Raw genomic sequence first — 17,394 nt, 5'->3', positions numbered from 1 at the left:
GACTTTGTGGGCATGAGTTTGGTTGTACCAAGCTGGATATTGATCTGTGGTTCCATAGAAGGACAAAATTCTTGCTGAGACTGTGACGTCATCTGGAAGGAATGACAGGAAGAGCTGGGTATCTTCAGCATAGCAGTGGTACGAGAAGCCATGAGAAAGGGTTATTGCACCAAGTGAGGTGATGTATATGGAGAAGAGAAGTGAACCAAGCACTGACCCTTGGGGCACCCCTGTGGATAAATTGTGCAGTTCTGACTTCTTCTTTCCAAGATACTCTAAAAGATCTCCCATGAGAGGCAGGACACGAACCAGCAAATCCTTGCTTGGATAGGAGGATTTGATAGTTAACAATGCCAAAGGCAGCTGACAAGTCTAGAAGCATCAGAACTGAGGACGGACCAGTAGCTATAGCCTTACGTAGCGATTCTGTAACTGATTGAAGACTGAGCTAATATTAGTTAACTTACATGAATCTGTAACCTATAAGAATCTTTAGCTCTTCTGTGATAAAAATGTATACCAGGTGCAGTAATAAAAGTACTCTTACTGTACCACGCTGACAGTATTTCACTACAAGTAAAAGTCCTTCAGTCAAAGTAGGTCAGTATCGTCATTAGTATGATGTTAAAAAGTATCAATATTGAAGTAATATTTCCCTGAAAGTGTTTTAGTTATAGGTTATTCATTTTATAGCTGCATTAATATGCATGTAGCAGTTCATTGCTTTTGGTGTGAAGGTTTTATATGAGTTTAAAGAAGACAGATTATACTACCTTTGTCCCGATTAATTATTTAAGTAACAAATTATTTTAAGATACAAAGATTTTTTAGCTTAAAGTAATGACTGAAATGTAATGATTTTTTACAGATCAAAACAGGACTGAAATGTTTAGAATTGTCGTCACCTAAACTGGATTAAAACTGTAAAAAGGGTAAAAACTACTAAACTGTGACTAAAACTAAAATACATTTTCATTTAAAGACTAATACTGAAACGAAATCTAAACTAACAGCCAAAACACTGGGGAAGTGAAATGTTTATTCTGCATCGGCATTTTGAGGCTAATTAAATGTAACAAAGACGTCAGCCATGTCTCTGCCATTGTTTGAAGTTTAAGTGTCTGATGAACCTTAAAACATGTTAATGTGTCACTCAAACTGGACCTCCTGGATTCTTTTACACGTCCAGCTGTGACACTGCCCTTTCTTTTCTTGTGAATTAATATGCAAAGTGATCAAACCTGAAATGTGAAACTTAAGTCACCTTGGATTCATGTTGTTCAGACAAGTTTGTACATGTTTTCCAGACTGCCACATTCTTTGGTCATCACTCATTCAATCATTGTGACTGTTGTTTTTCAATTTTAATGCTCAAGCATATCACCTGCTGCTCGTGAAAAAGGTTCAATTTATGAACTAATTAATGATAAAATTAAGAAAAATTGCATGTAATATTAAAGTCCTTAAGACAACAAATGAAGCCAGAAATCAAATAAAAACAAAGGGAATAAAAATCCAGCAGAGTATACCCAGCAGAGAAGCTTAAAACTATAAAGACTTTTAAAACTGTCTGGCTATGAGTAGATATGAATGAAAAATACATTTAGATTCTTAATCTGTCCTTAATCACTCTGTTACCATCTTCTATATAAACCTGAGTTTAGCTCCAACCTTGTTGATTTCTGACAAATGTGGCTTATATGAGTTAATTCCTACCTCCTCGGAAATCCTGTATCTTCTACTAAAAAAGTATCCAGGTGGTCAGACGGTGAGTTTCTGTTTTACTAACATCTTGCTGCTCTGTGCAGGTTTGAGGCGGTACACCTCTCTTTCCTTTTCCCCCCTCCCTCTTCCCTCACTGCAACAGGTGGGGCAGGGAGGGAGAGACAGGTGGATCTGGAAAACATTCAGGACTGAGCCACTCCTTCATACCTGTGTGCTGGTGTAACTACCAGCATTTATTCTGCCAACCGTCGAATGAGAAAAAAAAAAACCCTCAGACTATCACTTCCTCTTTCCCACAGAGTGAGTAGAAAATGCTTTTTTTTTCATGTTTTCTGTGACCAAAAAAGATGAGTCAGTGCTTCACTGCACATGTTTCCTGATTCTCTCATTATTTTAAATTTCACAAGGAAGACAGCCGACGGCCGACATGAAGAAACTTGAAAATGAGTCTGCAGTCTGAACAATAAATCTCCACATGGTGGCAGAGACAGTTAATTTATGATTCACAGAGTAAATACTGTCACATGTAGCGCTTTCACACATTCAGAAATACATTCACACACTTTCACACATTCAGAAATATCTCCAGAAAACCTGCAATGTTCTGTATACAGTCTGGATAATAATATTAATAATAATAATAATAATACATTTGTGTATTATTGACTCAATTTATACATTTAGCAGGAAATATTACAGAAAATATCCTGCAACTGTGTGAGCGATACATCATAAAAGACTTTTCATTCATTATAAAAGGAACATCTTTTTCAGTGTCTTGTTGAATTGATATTCACTCGTTTGTTTGTCTTCTACATCATTCATTCCTCTGACCTCTAATGTGCTTAATGTTTTGAGAATCATCCTCTTAAAATAAACATCTACGACCTTTCACATCAATGATCGGTTCATTCATGAGAACCCATTGAACAAGTCTTATAGCATAAGCGTTTAGTATGAGCAGTTTAATTCTTCAGGCTGAGCTATTAGTGCTGCACAGTACCGACATTTTGTGCACTTTTTCTGTCCTTTTTATTCAAAACAGTTGGGTACTAGAATTGTTACGACATTGGGTCTTTTTGTAGGTCAAATGCAGCTCCGGTGTGAAAAACTATTATCTGTATTCTCCACTGGGTGGCAGTTTGAGCAAGTTAGTCAAGTGAGACAATGGTAAAGTAGACGTGCGCCAGACATTCATTTAGGTTCACAGCGTCTCTCCATGATGTACAAAAAATGACAGTTTAGCATATGATCTAGCTAGGAACATGATGTGCTGCTAAATTATGTTATGATCAATGGTGACATTAACATCTGCCGGATTTAAGCAGTGGTGTGTAACACAGTCACTCCTGTGACTAGCCATTTTGGCGGGTTGGATTGTATGTATTTTTTTAATCGTAGTCTTCTCAAAAGGCATCTGCAGACCTTCCAACACTCCAGATTTAAGTGGGAGTCACCCAATTATCTCCCTTCTCCTCTATTAAGTCTCCCTCTGGCTGACTTCACCACTCACTACACACTCCACAACAGTAGGACAAGAGGAGAGTAATCAGATCCTGGCATTAAAAAAACAAGTCAGTATCTTTGTTGGTTCCAAAACATTAGTGAGGTTAAAAAGTTAAACCCTGAAGTAACATGAAGAATTACGACTTTTTCACTGTACGTTTCTTCATATGATCGTCGGCACTAATAAAATGATAACTGTCCCGTTAAGTGATCACAAAGAATACTTTCATGCGATCTGTTCTGACAGACAGCTGCAGAGAGACGATGAGCAGATTATGACAGGTCGCTAAACAGTGCAGACACTACTGATTCAATTGTATCTGAACATTTGTGTGATTGTAGAAAACCCTTTTGTAAAAGGTAGGCGATTAAAAGGTATGGTAACATAAATGCAAGTAACTTTTCTCCAATTCTCACCATTTCATTTTTTATCATAGCTGGTGTGCATCAAATGTGCAATGAGCAAAAACATGTTGGCTATTTGAATGTTATTAAAAAGGCCCACAGTGCATGAAATAGCATCAAAATAGAGTTTGATTCCTCACAAATGTCTCCCCAAAATAGCACCTCCATGTTCTTCACTTTCTACATTGTAAGCTAGATTTATATTGAAATATCAGATCAACCCATGTGGTCTGTGCTGGATCACTATGTGCTTAAATGGTATGCACTTAATGAATCATTTTTTGTTTTTCAGAAAAACTGTTATGACAACAAATATTTACTTATGTGACGAACACTTAAACTATATATATATATATATATATATATATATATATATATACACCATTTAGATGTGACAGCAGTGCATAATGGAGAGAGAGAGAGAGAGAGAGAGAGAGCAGTTTTAGATATATATATATATAGAGAAAGATGAATATAGACAGAGGAAGTTAATAGAAGATAGAAGATGAACAGTGCAGTGCTGCATTACTGTACATGAACTATCTGAATATATAGATTGTGTGTGAATAATACTACAAATGAATAATACAAAAATATTAAAGGTCGAGATTTGGGTGTGTACAGGGGTCATTTACATTTTAAAGGGTTATAAATGTAGCTCGAGTAACTTTTATGATGCCATAGTCAACTTCAATCGTATAAAACCTAATTTCCTATCAACAGAATTGTGACTGGCGAAACCATTAGCCATAGTAGCTGGTTAGCATAACAGTTAATATCTAGCCCTGTATGTAGCGTTATCAGTAGCGTGTCAGTACCCCCACCCTAAATTGTAAATAGCATGACAAGCATATTAGGACGTGGTGATTCCAAAACTTCAAATGTAGAAAGCTACAGTTTTATGGGGTGTAATGTGTGTTTTTTATAGCCCTGTTTTTCTGTCACCACGATGCGGGCAGAACTGCTGTGATGTAATAATACCGTCTACTCCAGATTAGTCTATATTGTCAGACTGAACACGCCAACACTCCCAAAGAACTCTAAATTAAACGTAACAGTGCCCATAGAGAAAATAATGATCCTGGATAAATACATATGAATGAGATTGGGTTGCTACAGCAACATTGCAGTGGAAAAAGACTCTTTATACATTTATGAAAACTAGTCTATTCATAGACTAATACATGGGTTGTGTAGGGCAGGTCTATAATATATTATGTATTAAATGTTATCAAGTGTTCATAATTATATTATTATTATATTTAAATATATCTTATTATTGACCCCATTAATGTAATCACAGATTAGAATCTGTCCTGATATATATGAAACCAAATTTCAAAATGGGTGGGAAAAAACACAGAACACAGAGGTTAAATTTTGGTTTAAAGATTCAAACATTAGACTCCTTTTCAACAAGGAATACATCTCAGAGCTCCCCAAAACATGTGTGTGAAGTTTCTTACTAAAAATCTACTCTGATCCTGTATTTTATCATGCCTATAAACCCCTCTATTTCAGCCCTGCTCACAACAGGCTGTTTCTGTGTCTGTACCTTTAAATGCAAGTGAGCTGCGTCTGACCACGCCCCCTTTCTGGAAAGGGATGTGGCTTTGGCTTTTTTTCTCTATGCCCTGTTGTTTACTATGAGAAGACAGACTCAGAGGGCAGAACAAACACCTAGCTGTGGGAGTGTCAACCACCTGGGGAGGGGTCATTGCCCTTGGTGATGTCACAAAGGGAAAATCTCCAAACAGCCTGTTTGAACACACATTTTCTGAAAAGTGGAGCAGGCGAAAGACGGAGAGGATGGACTTTTCTCATATTTAGGGGGACTGTAGACATGCTAGGGACACATATTAGTGTTAGAAAAATATGGCAAAGTGTATTTTGCATAATATGTGACCTTTAAGTCTTATGACAAAGGGTAACATGAAAACATCCCTGTAACCATGGTTACTCACTCTCACCTACCTGTGCACAAGGTGCCAGATGAAGGGAGGGGAAGAGACAGAGAAAGAGAGACAGAGATAGAGATGGAGACAGACAAATAGACAAACCAAGAGAAAGAAGTTCACAGTGGAGCGAGGAGTGTTTATATCACAGAGCAGCTCTGAGAGGAATTTCAAACCCAGAGGGCCTCTCGCTCTGCTCTGAGCTCTCTCTCTCTCTTAGAGTCATCACGAGACAAACCTCTGATTCTGAGAGGACACACATGAAAGAAATGTAAATGTTTTAACCTTTACAACCATTAAACAACATCTACAACGAAGAAACTAATGTCCAACACCACGCTGAAGCCTCACTGAGAAAAAGACTGAAAGTAAATGAGTAGTGAAAAAGTATTCTGATGATTTTAAATAAAATCTGTAAACAACTAACTGAGCATCATCCTGATCCAGATCTAAACACAGACTGCTCGATCATAAAGCAGGACTCGATGTTAATAACGTTTCTGTTCTAAATTAACTGATTTTTTTATTTATTCTATTTTAGCAGGCTAGCTTATCACTGGTGCTAACCAGGGCAAAGTCAACATAGAAACGAAGATTTAACTTTTTAAAAATGTATAAAAGTGTTCCTTCTTCTCTCTTTGTGTATTTTTGAAGGAAGAAAAATGTAATGGCTCTTTGTTTTTGTTTTTTAGAGACTACTTTCTATTTGGCCTGACAGTTGTAGGACTATCCATTCCCCCATTAACCATGCCGCCCATCCCTTTTGGGGTCATGAGGGTTTGGAGCCAATCCCAGCAGTCATTGGGGCGAGAGGCCGGCCAATACCTGAATAGCACCAGTCAATCACAGGGCTGACACAAAGACACAGACACACTCAAATACACATCTACAGGCAATTAAGATTAACCAATCAACCTAATAACCTGCATGTCTATGGACCCAGAGGGAACCCACACGTGCAATCAGTCTACAAACCGGTCATACATGTTTTGTTTCTATTGAAACCTATAAATACAATGTGCAATATCCACACTGCTTAACTCATTGTATTAGTAACTGTAAATATTGTTTCATGTCTTCTCACTGTCACTGCACTTGTATATAGCATATTATTCCAGTCCTACCTGGTACTTATTGCTTATTTTATTATCTGTATTTTATTTTTACATTCTTAAATTATTTCTATACTTCCTACTTGTATTGTGTCTTAGAGCAATGGCAACAACCGAATTTCCCCCTGGGATTAATAAAGGATTTCTGATTCTGATTCCTGTCTCAAACCTTCTTGATGTGGGGCAACAGCACTAACATCACCAACGTGCAGCCTCTGTTGATAGTTCATAATCTAATCTGGAGCTCCTGTCTTTGCTTTGTCGGTGGAACAATTAAACAATTTGTTTGGTGCTTCATTAATAAAGTTGCTACTTCTACTGTAGTGCAACCAGCTGTTCAAACTAATGACCTAAAAAGGCTTTTTCACTTTATTAAGACAGATGAAGAGGGACAGGAAATGTTGGGAGGTGAGAGTGGGGGATGACATGCAGCAAAGGGTCTGCGCTAGGGCTGGGCGATATGACTTCAAATCAATATCACGATTAATTGAACATTTTACCTTGATCACGATTAATGAACGATTATTTGTTTTTAGTTTTTTTGCCCTCATAGTTCACTGACATGGTCTCTACTGTAAATATGCTCAACTATTAAAGCTGGGATATGTTTACTAATAAAAGAGTTCATATCTGATTAACTATTTTGTGGTTATTCATTGAATATTTCGAACTGAAATCAAAGCATCGCTTGAAATGAAAACGACACATTTTAGTGTTAAAGTACAAATTAACTTCTCAAAACAGTAGAAAACAAATAACTTGAATTTCTTGCAAGCAGTTTTTCGGCAGTGTTTACATTTGACAAAATGTGTCCAAAACGACAGACGTTGCTTCCATGTCGTGGATTGGACGTGTCGTCACGTGACTCCGCCCTCAAAACAATCAAAATAATCGACATGGGCAAGATTACGTCGGTAACCGTTAGATGATCTGGATGTCGGTTTGGACTAATTTCCCAGCCCTAGTCTGTGCCAAACTAATGTTTTATTTAAAATGTATTTAACATAAGAAAACCCCATGAGGACAGGCAGCAGCACAATGAACAAGTTACAGACATTAAACACAGAGCAATGTCCTTATTAATCAGGAACATTATCCCATAAAATATAATACGCTAGTTTTATTTTAGTTTAATTTAAATCATTGACAAACATTCTACTCTGTAATATGACTGCTCTTAGAAACTCTTTAAACTACATGTTAACATTCACACTTTAACACATTTATACCGCTGTCTGTTTTTGTTTATAGATGACTGATGGTTGATTTTGAGATGAACAACACTAGCTCACATCCTCTTGGATAATCTTTGGTTGTGTCCGGAACCACACACACATTACTGCCTTCTACAAACTCATACTGCACCTTACTAACACTCGTTCTCTGGGCTGTATTTCCAGCCCGAGCTATGTTAAATAAACTAGCACAAAACTAGTTACTACTAGATTTTACAACAATGTACATACTGTAGGTCACATCAGGTAGATATATAAAACTTCTAAGCTGCATTGCGAGCTTCGCCATTGGATGGACTGAAAAGCTGCAATGCATTGTGGGGGTGGTTTATAATGAGAAGTGAGCTCTCATGTAGGGCTATAGGCGAAAATGTTATCGCAATAAAAAACTTCACGATTTCAATTTCGATAATTATCCCGATAAATGTGAAATCATTATTCCTTTCAAATTCAAAGGCTGAACGTCGTGATCATTCCGTGTAAACTTACATGCAATGTGAAGCTACAAGCAAACTAAAGAGCGCTACCACTAGCCTGCTAAACACAACAACGCAGCTCGAGACCGTGACAATTTTGGGGAGAGGGGCTGGAGGCATATCCCCTGTAGGAGAGCGGAGGTGTCACCAAACAGCAGTTTGTTTTGGTTTCATGCTGGAGCTCATGGGCGACACCTACTGGATCAAAAAGTCACACATTCTTCATTTAAGGTGGTGTAATTTACAGGTTTTGTTATATTTGTATCGAGAAAAATGACATCGTGATTATTAATGTTATCGTTTTATCAGCAAAGCCTACTCTCGAATCATACTTAGAAATTCTGGCCAGTCAAGAACACATCCAGGCATTTCTTGCATACACAAAAACGAGTACTACGAATTTTGAAGGTACTACATACTAAAGTTGATGTCATGCTTAGCATGAATAGTATGAAAGTATGTGGTTTCTTACACAGCCTTTGTCTCATGGGTCATCCCCACAGGTCAGAAAACCCCTAATTCTGAATAAATCTGGAAATATTATAATTCCAGCTACATATTTTTATAGTGAAGGCAGAGCTACCTAATTCACAAGTTATAACCTTTCAGCCCATCACATGCATACATTACCCGCAAGGCCACCTCGAGGGCCGTAAACAAACACAGCTAGATTGAACAGACACTCTGACAGCAGATAACACAAGCCTTGTCTACCGCTGTGAGGAGCATGTGTGGACAGCCAAGTCAGGAGAATGTCCGGGAGCAGTCCCCCTGAAATCACCTAGATACTTTCAGGAGTGCAAATGTGAAAACTTGCTTACAGCGATGCTCCTGCTGCAGCTACACCGTAATGCAATGTGAAATCACACACTCATAACATGCTGTTGCAATATAAAAAGTAAAAAAGGCACTGTTGCTAACTAGAAATGTAATGTCTGTATAGAAGTCTGTGGTTCAACTTTAGTAAATGATGGTCCCATTTAGAGTCAAATAGACCAGAAAGCAAGAGAGGATTTCATGCAGGGCTAACTGCTAATGTCAATCTGTCACCCAGGATGTAGAAATATGTATCCATCCTCTCTTCTAACAGAATTTCATGCTCTGAAAGTAAATGCTGAACTCAACATTGGTCCACTTCTCATACAAAAATCATCCACCAATGAAAATCACAGCATGTTTCTCCAGTTTTAAATCTATTTATGTTTACTAATGACATGATGAACGGATCCACTGGTCAAAGCTCACCTGCTGCTGCAGTACCTGCAGGCCTACGTTGTATTCAGTGACCCAATGGAAAGTAGGAGTGTAAACCTTTGTTTCCAGGTTGTCACATCAAATCTTGTAACTGTTTCAGTGTAAACAGTGTGACAAAGTCTGAGATTAAGCAGATTACAGTGAGAACATTAACATTCTCGGAGAAAGCTGCTGTTTGCATCACCAGTGACACAACAACCTGAATGTTTTTCATGACCCCCCCCCCCCCCCCACCAACTCCCCCCCCCAGCTGGAGAATAGATGCCATCTAAAACACAGCAAACAGAAGGTGTTTAGCTCAGTCTGCAGCCACAGCATGAAGCTTCAGTTTGAGTCTGAAATCACAGCGACAGCACAGATTCGTGGCCTACCTTTGTTTTCTTAAATTGAATTAGTTCATCAAAAAAAAAAAAAACTCACACTGCCTGTCCGTGATGCCTTCACGGTACAAAAGAAAAAGAATCTAACAGACCTTGGACCAGTTTCGCTGTCACGTCCGCTTGTTTCCCTCAAAGTTTCGCGGACACATCAAAGTGTCAGAGACAGGAGGCACACACTCCAACAATCTGTCCAACATTAAACATTTCACCTCGGGCCTAGTGGCAATTAAAACACATTTCTTCGTTTGTTTCCCCTCAAACTTTCACTATAGCCTACTTTACCACACGAGAGTTTTGACACTCGTTAATAATGAGTTTAACTTCATACTAAAAGTAAGCAAACGCAGTTTTACCTTCGTGCTGAACTTCTGTCGTTTCCTCTGCAGCTCTCCGCTCACTGAATCATCTTTTCGGTGATTTTTCTTTAGTTTTTCTGCGGATCTGAAGCGGCTCTCAGCAGCAGAAAAACTCCTCAAACTCAAAAAGTTAGAGAGAGAAAAGCCTCTGCCAAGGCTCGCTCCTTTTGCTCTCCGTGGCTTTTAATCCTTTTCCCGGGAACAGGAGCTCATGCTCGGCAACAGAGTCTTCTCCTTTCCCCGTTAGATTCATGTTTCACCGTGAAAGAAGAAGCGGTAGGCCTACAAGAGCAGAGGCAGGAAGTTCTCCCCCCTGCCTGGCCTACAGAATGAGAGGAATGTCCCTCCCTCACCCCCTCCACCTCCTCATGGAAACTGGAGGAAAAGAGTTTTTTTGGAGCAGGGAAATCCCTCCTCCTCCTCCTCTTCCTCCTCCTCCTCCTCAATGCTCTTTGGGTCTATTTTTTCATCAAATAAATGTGACTTTCATCAAACAGAAGTGACACAGAAAGCTGATAGGGTAAAAGATTAAAGATGTGTCGAATTACATCAAGTTTAATCATTAAATAAATTAAAAATCTGATGTTTAATTATGAGATAAAACTAAAGTGGTCTTTGGTCAAACTATATAGTCTCTATAGGTTAGTTTACTTTTATTAGGCATGAATTGACATGTTCTGTCTCCCATGATGGACTGTTTCAGATCTGACCTGAGTTTGCTTAGTGTATCGGCTTATGCCGGGGTTGAAGTCCACCTCAGTGGACTCTTGAATAGAAAGGATGAAACAGGAATAAGAAGGAGAAACTGAGAGAAAAAAACAACAAAAAAAAAAAACCAAAACAAAGAGGCTTTTGTGAATCTAAACTCTGGTACTGATGCATTCAAGTGCTATCGGAAATGTCGGATTTCGAGACACAGTACACATAGCCTTACATCAGGGGTAGTTAGAACCATGTGGTTCAAATCCAGTGGACAGTCATTTATGATCGTTCATTTTAAAGACACAAAGAGTGAGTTTTTTTCCTGCAGTCTGTCTCGCTCTCTCTCTCTCACACACACACACACGCGCGCACACACACACAGGCACACACACACACACACACACACGCACGCACGCAGTAGGCTACTGTGTGAGGCCATACAGCTGTTTCTGTGTAGCAGAGCATCAACCCGGACATGACGTTTAATATGTTTAGATCAGGTTTTGATATTGAGTCAGTGTGACTTGATGAGGCGTGATGTGGCTCACGCTGCTGTTTGAACTGAAGTGTTCAGTGTGTTAATACACAGACACATTTAAAATCAAGTTTACTAACTGCAGATGTTTGCAAGCCATGTTGAAACATGTATGGTGTAGTACCGTGTCCTGAACACCAGGGGCAGACCCTTAAAGTGACCACAGACTGTGGCCTAACAGTCTGGTTGTTACTTATGAAGTTGATTAACACAGCCTTTGTTTTTAATGTAATCCAAAATTCAGCACGAATACATCAATCATTAAAAAGGTTACACATTTGTGACAGGTTTCGACAAGACAAAATAACAGATGCAAGGAGATAAACATTAAATATGTAACTGCAGAGACAGAAAATACACTTTAAATGAGGTACATATACAGTGATCGTCTTAATGGCTTTTGTTTTGGGAGGATTGAATAGTTTTAATGTATTATAAATGATAGGATTTAGAGATATTCAATTTGGTTTTACTGATGGTAAATATGCTATATATATATATATATATATATATATATATATATATTTTGTTACAGTCTAGGAATCTTTTTTCTATTGCCCGATTGCATCTAATATTACATTTATCAATCAATCAATCTTTATTTGTATAGCGCCAATTCATAACAAATGTTCTCATAGCCTACATAAAACATGTTATTTTAATGTCTTTGGTCTCTATTTGTAAGGGTATGAATTGTCTTGATGCTTTGTCTGCAGTGGACAGATGTAGCACTACACCAGAAAACTTTCTAGTGAAAAATAAAAGTGTTTTATTACTTGTTTCAAAGAAATGCATTTAAAAAAAATTAGGCTCTGAGTTAACTTATTTTTATTTAAATTAGGATAACCTTTTTTTTCTCATAAAGAAAGTCTCTTCAGATTAGAAGACAAGGCAACACTTCAGTACTTATAGCCTACTTAAAATGATAACATATGAGGATTTAACAAGTCCTTTAATAATTAAAAAAAACAAAAAACAGATTACTCAAAACCCAAGTAGCAAATAGTGCAAACCCTTTGACCCTTTGCATCAGGTGAGGACGCCACCTGTTGGAAAAGAGGTAAAAAAATGACTGAAGGTGTTTCTGCAGCATGCTCTGCAGATTGGAAAAGGTACCTGCCAACATATTCATACAAGAAAGCAGATTGTAAATACAAGATTTTAGTAGGCATAATGCACACTTAGATAGTCTACCTTGCTTTGATATATAAATAAAAACAATACAGGCCTGATATGATAATTACACTGCAGTGTTAATGTCTCTCCAGTCCTTACAGCTGCATGAAACAAACACAACTATCTGATCAAGGTAGGACTTTTCTTTTCATTTATTGTTTATTAATACCTCATCACGATTGATTACCTTTTAAAAAGGCTTTCATTTTGTATCTCTGCTGTCTTTCTTTACATTGAAAATTGAAAAGCTAAATAAAAAACAAGATATCTAGCAGGCTGAGCAGGAGGCAGATTAGGATTTTTTTTTTTTTAAGCTAGCTGGTTGTTATCCGTTTTTAAGTTGATAAAAACTTTAAATTTGTACTTCTCAAGTGTTGTGTGAATTTCAGACAGTAAATAAAAAAAACTGGATTTTTTTCCAATTTTTTCTGATGAAGAGTTTTATCTGTAAACCTTGTGTGTAATATTTAATATGCTAACTCGAGATTAGCTACTAGCTGTTACTGAGCAGTATCATAGTATTTGAGTTAACATAGTTAGCGGTGTTATGTCAGGTGAGAGTTAATTAAAGATAATAATCATAGTTTATTATCGTTGTTTTATATATGTAAAAATATAGTATGTGTTTGCCAAATATGGTAAAGTATTCAAATGACAATGTGTTTGTTATGTACTCCTCTACAGGTAAATACAGGTGACCTTCTCCAGTACAAGTACCTCAACCTGAGTGAAACACTTCAGTAATAACTCTGTCTCTACAGCAAAGACAAGAACGTGAAAATATGATTAAGTATTGTAATTGGGGGAACACAAGTGCATAGATATTCTTAATAATTTCACATAAAGGCAGATGTAACATTTGTAATATCTGAGACATTAACAGTTGTATTGCACATACAGTCATTAGTCAATGTCAGGAGATGTTATCACTTGTTAGCAGGTGTTTGCAGGTGTATGAACAGATATCTGTACATGTTGGCAGTAGCAGATGTAAGTAGATGTCTGTAGCGGATGTTTGCTGGTGGTGTGTAAGTCTCCTGAAGGTGGTTTTCTGTTATTCTTCTCCACAGAACTTACCTTTGTTTTGTTTTTTCAAAATAAATGAAAAGTCTGAACTAATGGTTACTTCTTCACAGGTAATCATGCACCTGGCTGTTTCCAATAGAGTACTACAGTAATAAACTCTTACTGTTTTACTCTTCAGTACTTTTTTTTATTGCTGTAGTAATCTTTATTAGTGTAGTACTCTTGAATATTGGGGCTCTGTTACATTTTTTTTATTACTCCATGTTTATTGGATTACAGATTTCAAAGACAATCACTTGTGAACTAGGTTGGTTTATCAGTTTACAGACGGCACACTCTGCTAAATCTGCGTGAACAGGTAAAGAAGATGACCTCCCTGCCATTCCCCGCTCCTGTTCATGTCGGGGTTGTGACCACTGGAGGAGAACATGCCCAGCTGCACAAATACACTGTGGAGAGAAACCTGAACAAGATAGAGAGGCTGCTAAAGAGAGGTGAGCCACATATATAATTCTACTACTTATAATAATAATAAGAATAATGATAATTGTCTTGCATTCTGATGATCATATCTTAAGTCTCACTGTGTCCTGGTCTGGCTTAGACCTGGTCTTGCTATAGTTTCACTTTGTCTTCATGTGTTCCAGGTGTGGATGTGGACTGTGTGAACCATATGGGTCAGACTTCTCTTTTCTGTGCTGCTTTGTGGGGACAAGTGAAGTTGACAGACCTGTTGCTTGATTATGGAGCAGACCCAAACCAGTAAGTCAGTTTTTAATTTAATTGAAACTTTATTTAACCAGGTAATTAACCCATTGAGTCATGATGTTAATTAGATTGAGATCAGGCTCGTCTTTAGAATAATGTTTGAGCTTAAAGGACAAAAAAAGAAACAGCGTTGATAAATAAAGAGTATCAAGACTCAAACCCTATACGGTCTGCAGTTTCAAGATGCGATATCTCTCTATAATTTGGTGACGTGTGCTGCTGGTTTCAGCATTTGGCCCTTTTTCAGAAACAAAACTGTGTCAGATTAGATGTTCTGTGGAATAAAAGCTCACACTTTGAGCAGGAGGATCTCAAGCACCTTGTTGAGCTCAGACTGGCTGAGGGAGAAGCCCTTTAAAATATCTGAGCATGGCATATCAAACAGCTATTGAAACGATTGCAGCAGTGATGGTTTCCTGTTTGATTTTAGGGTCTGATTTGAGCCACTGGGTTGATTCATCTTTTGGAAGTAGTTTATTTTAAGACTGACCCATGAGGCAGTGACCTCGACTGATCTCTGGTGTTCACATTGTCAGTCAGCTAACACACTTATGATATATAATAATAATAATAATAATAATAATGATAATAGGAGTCAGTTACCTGACTGTGATGTACCTGTTTTCCAGTCGCTGTGAGGACTGCAGCACCCCGGTCCATGCAGGCGTGTTCTCCTGTAACCCTTTAGTGGTGAGCAGCCTGCTGGATGCCGGAGGAGACTTGAGACTTCATGATCAAGAGGGCAGGAGTCCTTTTGACTGGCTCAGGTCTGCCCCACAGGACGGCAGGACCAGGGTAACTCAACACTGTAAACATGTATTTAAAAGTAGAAAAGTATATTCAACACTTGCAGGAAATGTTAGAAAAAGGAAATAAAACTGATATTAAATAGATATAAAACATGATGAAAGATGCAGAACTTAAAACAGATGATTTCAATAGTTCAGACTGTTTTGTCTCTTCAGATGGAGGACTTTCTGCAGGGCTGCATGTCCTCTATGCAGCAGCTGTTTCAGAGTCCAGGCATGATGAATATCTGCTTTAGCGCTCCCTACAGGTCAACCTCCAGCCTGTTACAGCCCGTGTCTCTGCTGGATCGTATTAAATCACGGTATTTATGACTTTCATCTACACAACATGATAATGTTTCATTTTCTTTTGATTATTCAAATAGTTTTTTTTTTTTATTAATCATAAATGTCTCAGAATTGTCTTTTTAGTGAACTTTTTATGTTCACTATCAAGGACCACACCACAACAAGATGCATTGAAGTATTTAATTAAAATATAGGATCCATATATGTTGAAACAGATTTAATGTATTTGAAGATGGGGTTGGGGGAGTTTGGATGGAAGAATGATGTTGTTGTTGTTGTTGTTGTTGTTGGACTGGTCTGGAGAATGAACTGAAGATTGAGAAGAGCCCTCAGTATGGGGGCCTCGTCTCAGGCGTAATTCTACCTGATGAGTTACAGCCCCCCGTAAGAGTCAGATTTAAATGGATCTGAGTTGTTTAATGGCTCGGCGCAAATCATTAAGATTGGTCCGGATGTAGTAGTGATATGCTTCAGATGACCAGCGTCCAAGAACCTCGATGGTTTGGTCTGTAATGCCTAGTCTAGTTGCCGAGGATGCAGTGGACTGAATGGGCTGAATAGTATTCTACCGGAAATGCGGAGGACCTTATATACTGTTTCATGAACCAAAATCTAATTGCCGCTTTTCCTGTTTCAGTTAGTATGAGTGGGTGTCGAGGTCATGCCTGAGTAGCATACCTGCTGTCATGTATGTTGTCAGTGGTTTGTGTGGACAATGATAAGAGTCAAGTCGTAAATTGTAGTTTGGGAAAAGCGGGATGGATTGAAGACAGATGAAGTTGGGGCAAATCCAGAGCACCAGAGGAAACCAAAGAAAGCTAGAAGGAACATGGACTCTAGGTTAGATTCAGTCAACAAGGGATAAGTAGCTTGAACCATCAGAGACTGAAAAAGTCAAAAGTTAGTGGCCGGTGTTTTAAACGTGACTGAAGGTTCCTGGTTTCTAAAGCCATTGATTAACATTGTTAATTGGGAATGGGAGACGGAAATGCAATGAAGGATAGTGACGAGTTTGACAGAAACGTTTTTTTTCCAGGTAAGTAGGTCTAAATGGAGGGGAACAAGATTTTGAGAATAAAGTATAAACTGGGGGATGAAATACAGATGACACAACATCGAGGTGGTACCTGGCATGATACGCCTTGAAGGAGATTGAGCCAGTTAGGTGAACAGAAACTCTACAAGTGGCTCTGCTGTGACTCTTGGCTGTGGACTGACTGCTATTCAGTGGGTAGAGGATAACTGGTTTGGAAAAACTCTTTAAATAGGTCTTTATTTAGCAAGCTCTGATGCATCGGTCTAATATCGGTATCGGTTGTGTGTGTTTTCTGTAGTGACTTGCTGTTCAACAAGAAGACAAACTGCAGGTGTTCCTCTACAGCAGCTCTCTGTTTGGGCTTTGGAAAGGTATATATACAGACTGTACACTGTGTGTGTGTGTGTGTGTGTGTGTGTGTGTGTGTGTGTGTGTGTGTGTGTGTCAGTATGGGACAGCAGTGATTTCCTGACGGATGTTATGATGGTGGTCATCTCTGGAGCTCCTGTCTGGGTCACAGTCAGTATGTTGGTACATTAACATACTTTAATCGGACTACTGCTTTTGTAACAGTACACAAGCACCAGAGAAGAATCGATTTATTAACGGTGGTAGGTTCACTTATTACAGGAGGTTGCAATATGCCCCCT

At 38.3% G+C, this 17,394-nt stretch overlaps 1 protein-coding gene across 3 annotated transcripts in view; it reads right to left on the bottom strand.

The window, feature by feature from the left end:
• The window catches only part of amot (angiomotin), a 33,278-nt gene extending 22,538 nt beyond the window's left edge, over positions 1–10,740 (bottom strand). For 2 of the 3 annotated variants that reach the window (XM_065962977.1, XM_065962978.1), the window contains exon 1: positions 10,402–10,740. The gene's annotated coding sequence lies outside the window, so the exon portion shown is untranslated. Of the gene's footprint in view, positions 1–1,716; positions 1,841–10,401 lie in introns of those variants that run through there. The other variant, XM_029280237.2, reaches the window with a different exon arrangement.
• Between the last annotated feature and the right edge of the window lie 6,654 nt (positions 10,741–17,394).

Source organism: Labrus bergylta, chromosome 14 (genome assembly GCF_963930695.1).
Source record: "Labrus bergylta chromosome 14, fLabBer1.1, whole genome shotgun sequence".
Lineage (NCBI taxonomy): Eukaryota > Metazoa > Chordata > Actinopteri > Labriformes > Labridae > Labrus > Labrus bergylta.
Note: the sequence above shows the minus strand (reverse complement) of the source record. Positions and strands in the feature narration are given on the sequence as shown.